At 35.1% G+C, this 9,406-nt stretch overlaps 1 protein-coding gene across 1 annotated transcript in view; it reads right to left on the reverse strand.

Annotated features, from left to right (window-relative positions):
* Positions 1 to 4,392: 4,392 nt before the first annotated feature.
* The window catches only part of LOC107674006 (NEDD4 family-interacting protein 2-like), a 33,770-nt gene continuing 28,756 nt past the window's right edge, over positions 4,393 to 9,406 (reverse strand). Inside the window, exon 8 of the mRNA XM_016467862.1 lies at positions 4,393 to 4,425. The gene's annotated coding sequence lies outside the window, so the exon portion shown is untranslated. The remainder of the gene's footprint in view (positions 4,426 to 9,406) is intronic.

Below are 9,406 nucleotides of genomic sequence, written 5' to 3' on the forward strand. Positions count from 1 at the left end.
ACAAGCTTTTCTTCATTAAGGGCTGTCAACCTTTTGACCTCGGCAGTACATATGCTGATGCCTTCCTCACCAAAAGCACATGTTGTACTAGAACACATCCTTAAGCAGCTCTAAGCTCTGGGTTTTGTAAGAACCAATAAAAAGGGGGTTTGTAATCTCATGATCCACAAAGACTTACAAGTAACTGAATATGGGAATCTAGAATATATTTGTATATTGTAGTAATATAGCGTATATATCATTCAAAAGGTTTTTTTTTTTTTTAAAGGAATTAATACTTTTATTTAGCAATGAGTCCGTAAATTGATCAAAAGAGTCAGTAAAGACATTTAGAATGTTTCAAAATATTTCTATTTCAAATAAATGCAGTTCATTTGAACATTCAATTTATCAGAATCCCGAAAAAAAAAGTATCACAGGTTCCACAAAAATATGAAGCAGCACAACTGCTTTCAAATGGATGATAATAATAATAATGTTTCTTGAGCAGCAAATCATGATATTAGAATGATTTCTGAAGGATCATGTGAAACTAAAGACTGGAGTAATGATGCTGAAAATTCAGCTTTGCATCACAGGGATAAATTAATTTATTAAAATAGAAAAATATTAGAAAAAAATGCATTAAATGTCAGTAAAACCTGCTTCAAAATTGCTCTTAATTAGAGACAGCAGCTGAAGGTGGGAACAGGGGAGGAGGGGTCAGAAACCACAGGAAGGCAGAGGGAGGGAGTTGAAAGTGAAATTCCTCCGGTGAAGGGCTGCACTTGGAGCTTCTACAAACACACAAACTATACAGTCAAAGAAAAAAAGGAAGAGTCATAAGGAGGGTGAATTACACAGAACGTAATTTTGAAGAGATCGACCAATAAGTAATTTTCAATGGCTGATATCTAGAGAGCATAGAAGCTTTTGTCCATTTAAAAAAAAAAAACAAGCTAAAAAGCTAAAACACCCCTTCATAATAATCATTCCCATGCTTTAGAAGTCTCAAGATGCTATGCCCACCCAGCAATATGTGGAAGTTCATTTTCAAGCCATTTCTGCAAAAGGTCCAGTTCAAACTAGATCTAGGTCTCTTCCCGAACAATACAACTGTTTGGAGGAAGCCCGGGTGGATATAGCTCAATGACAACAGGCTGTGCATGTCTGTGTGTCTGAAGGGTCACAGAGACCCCTCTATGACCAGTCAGCCTGGAGAGCAGGTGGTCCTTATCATCGTCTTTCCAGTTTGACTGGGACACTCGCCACATTGTGCTCCGCCAAGTTTATAAGCAGCACCTGTGGGATCGCTGGCCCCCCGGATCAAACATGTGGTGGTGGAGTAAACCTTAGGGGAAGTTTCACAAGTATGTTTTGGAGCAGTTGTGCTTCAGCTGAACTGTAACTAGACAAAATGAACAATAACTCAAACAAAAAACAATATTGAATGTAAGCTAAAAGTCATGTAACACTAGAATCAGCAGTATCTTATTTCTTGAGTTTAAATATATGTATGCGCACATGTATTCATTTATTTTTCTTAAAATGTATTTAATTTACTTATATTTAAATTATTTATTCTACTAATTTCATGTATTGGTTTATCGTGGGCCTTAGAACACGTTCTCAACACATTCACAGATTTGGAAGCATCATAATGAGTGTTTGCACATCTTTGCATAATTACATAATTTGCATGACACCTCTCTCGTGGTACAGGTTCTTTGTATTGCATTGCAAGAGAGCACGTTACCAGCTCAGGTCAGCAACGTGGAACAGAGCTGTGGTATAACTGTTATTACCGCATGTAAATACAAACTGTCACTCAAAGATATAAGAGAGTATAGCATCCATCTGCCTGCAAAACATTTCTGCATACCGGTTTACATTTCACTACCTGCTTTAATAAATCATTGCACTAATTCTTAGTTAATCTTGCATTTAGTATTTTCACTTTTTACAGAAACACACTCTTTGCAAGAATGTAACGTTGTGCATAACATGCATTCTTGCATTCATGGCCACGGTAACAAATCTTGAGTCTCTAACTTCCATTAAACCGGATGTGTTCTAATGCAGTAGCTGCAGAAACATGTCAATTTTAACTCTGAAAATACAATGTGTTGCATTATACAAATTGCATTCAGGCACATCTCTGAATGCAATGGCATGTGAAATTGCATATCAAGAAAGTTTTGCATGCACATGTTTGCACCGAGTATGTTTCAGGCATAAAATGTTCTTTCTAGGTTCACCCAAAGATGAATATTTGCTGAAATGTCGATGAGTTTGTTTCTTCATCAGAACAGATTTGGAGAAATGTAGCATTACATCACTTGCTCACCAATCTGACTTGCTCTGCAGTGAATGGGTGCCGTCAGAATGAGAGTCCAAACTAAAACTAGCTGCTAAAAACATCACAATAATCCACATGTAATCCATACCATTCCAGTCTATCAGTAACAATGTATTCATAATATGAAGCTAAAAGCTGTGTGTTTGTAAGAAACCCATCCATCATTCTAATTTTAAACCATCACTTCTGGCCCATAATCCTGAGTACATTATAACAAAAAAGAATGCATATTTGTACCTACATATTTGTTCACAACTTTTTGCTTGTAAACAGTGCTTGATCTTTGCATATTTCTCTTCTGATTCAGACGAGACAACTGTTTCACTGGAGAAAGCAATATTATGGATAGAGGACTCGCATTTTAGTAAATGGTTTAAAGTTAAAACATCTTAATGATGGATTTGTTTCTTATAAATATGCAGATTTTCGCTTCACAAGATATTAATTGATGGACTGGAGTGTTGTGGATTATTGTGATGTTTTAATCAGCTGTTTGGACTCTCATTCTGATGGCACCCATTCACTGCAGAGGATCCATTGGTGAGCAAGTGATGAAATGCTACATTTCTCCAAATCTGTTCTGATGAAAAAACAAACTCATCTACATCTTTGATGGCCTGAGGGTGAGTCAATTTTCAGCACTGTTTTAATTTTTAGCTGAACTATTAAAAAAAACAAAATAAATTAGATTTAATCAACTTTGGTCCCAACTTTTGGTCACAGTCTGCCTTTGTAGATACCAACCACACTGATATGCTACCTAATCATCTATCATCTCAAATTGTTGAGATGTTAAAGAGCTCATTTTCTCCGTAAAGTATTTTGCATACTTCATATCATCGCCACACTTTAAATTTCACACTGTACGGAGACTAATGTTGATCCAAACGTGCCTCGCTCGTTCACCTCAGCCCTCTGATAAGTGGAAAATTGAGTTGAGGAAATGAAGCCCAAGTTGATTTTGGGTAGTTTAGCACCACCATATAATTGGTGTTCATTTGGTACCATAATTATGCTCAGGAAAGGACAAAAATAGTCATACTTGTCAAATTATTAATGGCCCTTTAAGTGCGAAGATAAAAGTTCCCCTGTTCAGACTGTGTTTATTAAGAAAACACAGAGGTGGGTTGTGAAGGGTTTAGCCACCAACACCACGGAGGTACAAGCGAGCCTTTGCCACGTGTTATGTTCTGCCTCATAAATATTGTTACAAGCCAATGATCAGCATTCAACTTTTAAGTTTCCTGTGTTATTTCAAACTTTAAAAATAAGTTAAATTCAGCATTAGAATGTAGGTTTGTTTAAATGTATATTTTTCGATTTCTCAAGGGTGTGAAACTGAATGACGTTTATCAAACTAGGGCTAGACAATATTTTGAATATTCACAACATATTAATATTTATTTAAAAGTCAATTGCAAAATCTGTTGATAAGTTTGATTCATTCATTGATTCATTAATTCTGTCGGTTTGAATGAATCAATTAACACTCATTTAACAACAGAAAATGTTCCTGGAAGTCTCAGTGAGGCAAAAAATAAAATAAAATGTGTAGAAAAAAAGTATAAAAATACAGTTTTTCACATTTTTGTTTAAGCTGCACTATTTAATAGGCTACACTATGACAAGTCTATTAAAATGCTGGACATCTTTAAACCGATATCTTCATTTCATATTTAAAGCTACATATCTAAAGCTGCATGATCATTATTACCATGCATTCTAAATTCTAAAATAAGATTATTTATATTATATTACATTACATTACATTACATTATATTATATTATATAATGTTGTATTAGAGAATAACTAAAAAAGAATAACAAAAAGCCGCTAGTGACTGATCTATGGTCAGTATTTACTTTCACACTACTCACACAGTCTTTTTTGTGCCTCTATAAAGTTGCAAACTGAGTTGTGGGGAAGTGTGAGTCAATAAAGGAGGTAAACGGAACAGTTTTCATGTGTGTTTGTGAAATATCACACCCGATAAAAAAACAATTCATAAACTTTCTGGAAAATGAATGTAGATGTTGGCCATAATAAAGCTTACCACTGGAGCGCTGTGTCAGCAAGAGTCCATACACTGAAATACAACATATTTCAATCAATCAATAAATAAATTATTAATAAATTATTAAATCTAATATATTTTATATATATATATATATATATATATATATATGTGTGTGTGTATGTGTGTGTGTGTGTGTGTGAAATGAAAATTACACCCTTAAAGTATCAATATTAAGGCCTCGTTAATTCCCTAAAACAGTTTAGTCAGTACTATGCCAATTCGATTTGCTAATTTTTCCTTTAATAAAAAACAGCACCTACAAAACGTACAAAAACAACAAAAGGCATCCAGGCAGCATTGGGTGAGCACACAAATGATGTTGACTCTTTTTGCATACACTGAACCAACCAAACTGTTGCCATTACACTGCTTACAAACAAAGAAAGCATGTTGAATGAGCTACAGGATTGTGGTTTTTACTGTGGATTTGGCCTCCGCCGGTGATTCATTGTTCCTGTGAACATATACCGCACCGCTAAGTTGTTATACAGCCTTGGACACGTTCCACAATGATGTCAAACAATATGCATTTGTCCTCTTTGTCAATACCACAATGCCTGGCGAGTGGGAGGTTCGTGTCAAAGGTTGGCCAGGTGGCGTCTTCTAAACAGAGTGTAAATGTTTACAGACGTTACGGCCTGTTCGCTTAGAATTATTAGAGAACGTACACTAAACAACACAACGGCTGAATTATTATTCTATTATCAGATTATTTCATGTCACTATTTTGTCCTAAAGTTGACCCAGCTCAACCCAAGCATCTTCGAATCCCCAGAAGTCAGAGAGAACTAATCGAAGAGAGACAGGGAAAGATGTTTTTCTTGGGACAGCTGCACCGAGCTGGTCTGCACTGTCTGTATCACATGTCCCCCCACACATCCTAATACAAATATTGTGCAGCAGTTGCCATGGTCACGACCAGGCAACAGCTGGCGGGATTCAGTTCACCTAGAACCTGTTCCTGTTGGCGTGAGTCCAGGCGCTCCGAGCTGGAGCTTCTTACCGCTGAATAGGAGATGCCACGGAATATTTGTTCTGCGTTTTAATTTTTGCCCTCCTGTTTTTCTCGTACGCCACCTCTAGATGTCTGCTGCTAATTTTATTTCTTTTTGAGACCAATCATTATATGATTATATTTTTGCTATACTACCAAAATGCATTATTTTGTTTGTTTGTTTTGTAATGCAGTTATTTAAAAAAAAAAAAACTTAAAATTCTGTTATACATAGATGAAACCTGAATAGTTGTATTATTATTATTATTATTATTATTATTATTATTATTATTATTATTATTATTATTATTATTATTATTATTATTATTATTATTATTATTATTATTATTATTATTATTATTATTATTATTATTATTACTGCTAGCTAGACAAAACATGAAACCTTCACTGCAGAAAAATAAATAAAATTATTAATAAATAATAAATAAACAAAAACATGGCAACTTCCACACAATAGACAGACAGACAGACAGACAGACAGAGAGATAGAGAGATAGAGAGATAGAGATATAGATAGATAGATAGATAGATAGATAGATAGATAGATAGATAGATAGTATGCATAGTATGCTACTACATTAATTAATTAGAATATATAGTTCATTAAGTGCAAAAGCCTCGAAGTGCCTTTTGAAATTTTCTTTTAAAATTTGCATTTTTCTCAGTTTATGTTCAGTTATTTCACTTTAATGACAACGAAAATAACCTATTTATTGCCATTAAAGTGAAATTACTGAACCTTCACATAGGAGCCTGATAAAAATGCTCTTTTTAGAAGAAAATTTCAAACAGCACTTAGAGGCTTTTGCATCTGAACTCTTCATTTATATAAACATTTACAATACTATTAATTCTGATCTATTTAATGTAACCTTAATGGATTTGTTTTGAACTTAGAGAGAGAGGGAGAGAATGGCTGGCAGGCAGGCATTCTGGCTCCACTGCTAACTCAACACCACTGAGGCCTTTCCTCGCTCCTGAGGGAGTGCAAACACACAGCCTCTCCTGTGCCATTACACGCGCATATCCTCCCAGAAAAACATGCGAGCATTACACCTTCTCTCATTCGGCCCTGCTTTATGTAGCATAATATTGTTCCGTTTCTGTTGCTCTGAGGTTATCGGTTGACTTTATCGCTGCATGAGTACTTGTCCTAAAGTTGCAATTCATTCATCAACAGCAGTTAAAAAACACTTTTACGGCTCGGTTTTAGATGTTTTATACTTGATCTGTAACTAGCGGATTCTTATCTATAGATTTTTTTTTTCTTTTAATTTGTTGAATTGCTGTTTTTCTTGGGACAATTTGGGGCTCCAAGCACAGTCATAACATTGTGGCATACTTATGTAAATCTACAATAAAGTAGCCTAATAATGAAAGTAATTATTTTGTACCATCTCACAAAAAGTCTACTAGCAAACAGTGATCAAGCGCCGCACCAGCGCTAAGATTATTTCCTCAAAAGACAGCAATGAAAGTGAAGAAAGTCATAATTAACGAAAAGTAAACACATATCTTAACTTCTGTGGTTATTGAAATGTTGTAGCCTACCTTAGGGCAACAATAAGTTAACAAATCGCAAACACTTTGATGCTAAAATATTACATTAGTAACATTGTTTCAACCAATGGTGTGGGTTTGGGGCGGGGCTAACTGTTAGCCTAACCAATGACAGACAGGGAAGTTTTTTGATGAAGGTACAGACCACATATAAATAACACACTTTACGTTTGAGCAACGTAGGCTAGCTGATGTTCTTGCATGATCAATACAGTAATATTGTGAAATATTATTATAACTTGAAATAGAATTATTACGGTCATGTCAAGGCTGATTTTCAGCATCATTACTCCAGTCTTCAGTGTCACGTGATCGTTCAGAAATCATTAATATGCTGATTTGCTGCTTAATAAATACTTATTATTTTCTGTTAAAGGAGTGTATCCCCCACCCCCTCCCCAGGATTCTCTGATTTGAATTTGTTTGAAACAGACATTTTATGTAACATTATAAATGTCTTTCTTGTCACTTTTTGATTAATTTAAAGCATGCTTGCTGAATAAAAGTATTCATTTATTTAAAAAAAAAAAAAAACTTACTGACCCCAAACTTTTGAACAGTAGTGTGTACTAATAAGCCATTATAAACAGACTAACCTCCAGAAACTCCAAATCTTTGATCACATTTCACACCAAACTGCAGAAATCTTGCCAAAGTGACAGGATGACCCTCAGGTCAGAATTGTAAAAGCTCTGTTTCTGGGAAGTGGCCTCTAGAGTCTCCTGTCGAGCGTTGGAAGCTTAGAAACACACATAAGCAAAGCTTCGCATAGCAACAAGATGAGTCTTTATCGTTAGCAAAGCTGAGGTGATTTATTAAATCCAACAGCTGCATTGCCTGTGATGTCGACCTCATCAGATCGGTCCAAAAACCGTAAAACAATAAATTTTTATTTGTTTGCAAAATAGCACGTTCCTCAATAGCTTTGAAAATAGCGCTGGTGTAACATATGGCCGGCGTATTTTTAGACATATGTCTGACAGCACATTATGAAACTACTGTAAACGTGGACTTTGAGGCACAAGTATAACTAATTTGGTGGGAAATATGATTCATAATAGGTGACGAGTCCAAAACTCCTCATTTGCACTTGATGTTTTAGACATATAGTTTTAAAACATGGAAATTAAGTTCTTAAAAAAAACTCTCTTCGTGCATCTCTGGAGATCCTTGGAGTAAAATTGAACTTTGCTGATCTCCTACACATACCGAAAGCATGCACGGTTTGCGGTTTTCTGTCAATGATCTAGAAAAGGCACGGATGTCCTTGCCAGAAAAACAAGTGAAAGCCAAGCCGCTGTGCTGCTTTTCTTGCCCACTTGAAAGGCAGTTGATCTGCTCTTCATCTCCACCCCGGTGCTCGGTGTTCCCTGAAACTCTGAGAAGGCATGAAGGTGTCAGGGTTTAGTTGTGCGAAAAAAAACTACAGCTAGACAGCAACACATTTAACGTGGTTTACTATTTCATTTGTTCCTAAACCTACGTTCTGTTATTCGTCAAGATGATAGGTTTTGTTTTCAGCCTGTTTTTCATTGAACGTGCCTTTGAATGAGTCTCAACGAAAGCCTCTTGCGAGAAGCGTGTTGAAAAACACAGGTGGAAGTTTTTCGAAGCATCTGACAGGCCGTTGACAACATACAAGAGAGGTGTGGCACCGTGCCATGCTGGCCCCGGGCGGCACTTACCCTCATCTCATCAACTGTGGGCAAACGCCTCACGCTGCATTCAACACACACACGCACGCACGCACGCACGCACGCACGCACGCACGCGGATAGTTCACAAAAATAAAATATTTAGTGAACTATGCCTTTCAAGAAAAAAAGTTTTATGCAACAACAACAACAAAATTAAATAATCAAATAGATAAAAATAAATAATTTGAAGAAAAAAAAATAGCATTTCTGTATTTTTTTTTAAATGTTATGCAAAAAAGCAGCATTAAAATGCAGCAACCAATGAGAGCAGGTAGTTACACTTAAAAGTCAATCAACATTAGTGTTCATATATTTTTTATATATTTTTTATACATGATATTCTTTGAAATCAGAAATTAACTTTATACTAAGGGGACATGTTTCTAACCATAAAAACACATTTTTATCTCTCCTTCTTATTAAAATGAAGCCTAAATCTGCATAATAGGTTGTTGCCAATGAATTCAACATCAACTAATTTTATGCAATATGTAATATTTTGCTTGTTTATGGAGAAACATAAAAAATAAATATATTTTAAAAAATATATATTAAAAAAGGAATTAATCAAAGTCATGCTGGTGGCTTTTTTACTTTTATAAATAAATATAAATAATTGTTAAAAATACATTTTGTGACTTTTTTAATGTTTTTGTTTTAATTTGTATTTACATTTAGTCATTTAGCAGACGCTTTTATCCAAAGCGACTTACAAATG

This window comes from Sinocyclocheilus anshuiensis, unplaced genomic scaffold, assembly GCF_001515605.1.
Source record: "Sinocyclocheilus anshuiensis isolate Anshui unplaced genomic scaffold, SAMN03320099.WGS_v1.1 scaffold348, whole genome shotgun sequence".
In the NCBI taxonomy this organism is placed as follows: domain Eukaryota; kingdom Metazoa; phylum Chordata; class Actinopteri; order Cypriniformes; family Cyprinidae; genus Sinocyclocheilus; species Sinocyclocheilus anshuiensis.